Raw genomic sequence first — 4,097 nt, 5'->3', positions numbered from 1 at the left:
CTTCTGCTGATCACTAAGTTACCAAGTCCCCACCACTATGAAATGCAAGTTTTCTGTTTTACCTTCAGAAAACTTGGACCTTTCCAAGCTTTGCATTAACAGAGCCCAAAAGGTCTCAACAACTTTTGGAAAGTGTCCAAGTAATAAAAACAAAGCACCAAATTAGTTCTTATGGAAAACCTGGGAGAGACCAAGAATCGTAAATGAGCTTTATGGTTTATGAGGTCAAAGTTTACAAAGGTTGAAAAATGGTAAATTGCAAGGACCAAATCTTTAGCAAAAGCATGTTAGAGTTTGTGTGTGTGTTAAGTCACACCTTGTAATTCAGCTATTAAAATAAGCACTGGCCCTCCTGCCTACTAGGATTTAGTTTTAATTGAAATCTACATCTGGAGGGGACAGCTTAATATCTAAGACATAAGCAAACACTCTGATTCTACTAGCCTAGTGAGAAAAGGAAAACCCAAAAGCTAGTGGAATGAATGAATGAATGAATGAATGAATGAGAGAAAAGGCATTTATTAAGTCCTTAATAAGCCAAGCACCGTACTAAATTAGAGGAGGGAGGACACAAATATGAAATCAAAGACATTCCCTGCCCTCAAAGAGCTTACATTCTAGTAGGAATCGACAATACACATGGGACGTGGTGGCCAGGTGGGGGCACTTTGGTCTGAAACATACAGAAAGAGTAAAAGGAACCATAGGAGAAGAGATCGATATGCCCCTTCCCAGGGCAATGGCAGAGTTGGTTTGATTTGATCATGGTTAGAATTGTAGGGGGGACTTGGAGGAGGGGTGGGGATGTTGTGAAGCAGATTCAGGTTTCTCCGGTGAGTAGACAGCTGCAGAATAGGGAGTAAAGTGTAATATGGTTAGGACCCGTCGGAAATAGCAGGCCTCGTGAGGAAGCACTCAATAACCAGGTGGGAGTATAGACCTGTTACGGTGAAAATCTCGTAGGCACAGTCTCTGGACCTGTAGCAGAGCAGCTGTCAAGATGGCAGCCAAGAACAGGGAATAAAGTAATACATCGCTGGAGTCTAAAATAGTGGGCCAGATGAGGCAGGCTATAAACAATGAACACCAAGTACACAATTACATATACTGAATTTCAGGAGATGGCTAGGTCTTTCAGTGCGTTCCCAAAGTAAAAAGACTGTTCTCTTTGGCACATCCTCCAACATTTTATGCAGTGCTATTTAAGATGCCCAAAGCTCTTCTTAAAAAATATATACAAGCTCATTCAAAAAAAAAAAAAAGCTACCTAGATTCTGGAGCTTACAAAGCAACACAATTTGTGGTAAAGCTGTTGACTAAATTAATTTTACTAAAATTTGGAATGTTTTCATTATGGAAAAAGACTTTTAGATTATTATGAAACTAGTACTACATTGGGGCAGATAGGTTGCCCAGTGGATAGAGCACCGGATTTGGAGTCAGGAAGATCTGAGTTCAAATTTGATTTCAGACACTTACCCTGGGCAATCCCTTAACCCTGTTTGCCTCAGTTTCCTCATCTGTAAAAATGACCTGGAAATGGCAAACCACTCGGGTATTTTTTGCCAAGAAAACCCCAAATGGGGTCACAAAGAGCTGGGCATGACTGAAAATATTCAACAGCTGCAAAACTTTTCACCAAGACTCATGTCCTAAGGTCATTTCTCTGGGTCAGACGACCTAGAGATAAAAAACACTCCCAAGAATGCTCCCTTCGGAGGTCACATTTCCTTTCTGCTTACCTATTTTGCCTTTCATTCTTAAACTATTGACATCTTTGTTTTCAAAAATTAATTTCATAGATAACACACATCTTGATCCGAATGAATTTTTTTTGGTCATGCCTGAGTTCCTAACGATAACAGACATCTGCACTCTAAGACGACCCAAAAGATGAGTTTTCAGACCTTATGTTTACCATCTCTTCTAGGCAATCACTGCCTGGGAATCCCTGAAATATCACTGATATGCATGAGGCAGAACATTTTTCACATGAAAAGACACTGGTGAGTTATCTTCAGTACTACCAATCCATATCCTCATGAATCACTGAGGGGAGTTGCCTTTCCCCACTCCATCCGCACCCCCTTAGGCAGCTCTAAGGCTGCTGGGCTTTGTGCTGCCCAGGCAGCTGAGATGGTTAGAAACCCAGACCAGACTAGCTCCAGCACCCCAGACCTCTGCTGGTAACAAATAACCGTCAGTAAATCTCACTGGGATGCATAAGCTCTGATGGCTTACCACAAAATCTCTCATCAAGACAGCAATCGCTGGTAAATTTAAGAAATAAGGTGGGCAGAAGAATCAATTATTCTTGAGAATCCCAAAATCACATTATTTCACTAGCAGTCTTGATTTTGGTTTCAAATCTAGACACACTAGTTCAGTGACTAAGTCCTATGTAGTCCAAATCATGCTTCCTTTTCTTGTTTGTTTTGGGGGGAAGGGAGAAAGGAGGACCATCAAGAGGAAAGATAGTGAACTAGAGACCTATCATTCTAGTTAACATGGGACTCACTAAAATTCCCCCATTTCTGGGTAACTGGACCTATTCAAGACTACCCTTTCCCATTCCCCAAAATAAGTTTCTGATACCAAAGTATATGCCAGTGATTTAAAAATGGATAAATGGAGGAGAAACTGTGTTTCCAAGTTAAACAAAAATGCAAGTATAATTTACTATAATAAGTCAGAAGATATCATAAGCAAATTAGGGGAACAAGGAAAAATATACCTGTTGGATCTATGGATGAGGGAAGAATTTATGACCAAACAAGAGATAGAGGGGAATTGTATGAAGTAAAATGGATAATTTCAATTACATGAAATTAAAGCTTTTGTCCAAAAAAAACCCCAATGCAGCCAAAATTAGAAGGAAAACCGGAAAGTGAGGGGAAAATGTTCTAGCAAGTTTCTCTGATAAAGGCTCATTTCTCAAATATATAGGGAACTGAGACAAATTTATAAAAATAAGAGCCATTCCTCAATAGACAAATGGTCAAAGGACTTGAACACACCTTTTTCAGGAGAAATCAAAGCAATCAACAGTTACATAAAATGCTCTAAATACCGATTAGAGAAATGTAAATTAAAGCAACTCTGAAGTACCACCTCACACCTAGCTGATTGGCTAACATGACAGAAGAGGAAAAGGACAGATGCTGGAGGGAATGTGGAAAAACTGAGACACTAAAGCACTGCTGGTGTTGTGAACTGGTCCGACCATTCTGGGGAACAATTTGGAGCAATGTCCAACAAGCATACCCTTTCACCCAGCAATACCACTACTAGGTCTGTACCCCAGAGATCAAAGAAAAAGAGAAGAGGGACTATTTGTACAAAAATATTTATGGCAGCTCTTTTTGTACTGGCAAAGGATTAGAAATTAAGTGGATGCCTATCAACTGAGGAATGACTGAATAAGGTGTGACATATGACTGTGATGGAATGCTGTTGCGCTATACAATACATACACATACTATATAGAAATGATGAGGATGGTTTCAGAGAAACCTTAAAAATCTTGTATGAACTCATACAAAGTGAACACAACCAGGAGGACACTCTACAGCAATATTTCAATGATGATCAATGGTGACTTACTTGTATACTCTGATTCCAAAGGACTCATGATAAAAAATGCTATCCACCTCCAGAGAGACAAACTCGAGTCTAGATTGAAGCATACTGTGTTTCACTTTATTTTTCTTGCATTTTTCTAAACATGGCGAACATGGAAATGTTCTGCCTGACTTCATATGCATAACAAGCTTGCCTTCTCAATGGGTGGGGGAGGTGTTGGAGGAGGGAGAATTTGGAACTCAAAATTTTTTTTAAAATGTTAAAAACAATAACAAAATGTCAGTAGCAAAAGTCTCACATACAGCATGGAATTATAGAGTTTAAAAACTGGATGAGACTCCTACCTGTTGTAAGAAAAGGGATTCAGTTAATCCCTCTTCCCTAAGGATTCTGAATAATTATACAAAGTTAGACAGCCTTTCTGTGTATGCACCCAAGAGAATTTTGGAGAAACAAAGAGGTACAAAGCTGAAGAACAATTTAGTGGAAAATTTAAAAATAATCCAAATCCAAAG

Source organism: Phascolarctos cinereus, unplaced genomic scaffold (assembly GCF_003287225.1).
Source record: "Phascolarctos cinereus isolate Bilbo 61053 unplaced genomic scaffold, phaCin_HiC Scaffold_5;HRSCAF=322, whole genome shotgun sequence".
NCBI lineage: Eukaryota > Metazoa > Chordata > Mammalia > Diprotodontia > Phascolarctidae > Phascolarctos > Phascolarctos cinereus.
This window is presented reverse-complemented; position numbering follows the sequence as displayed.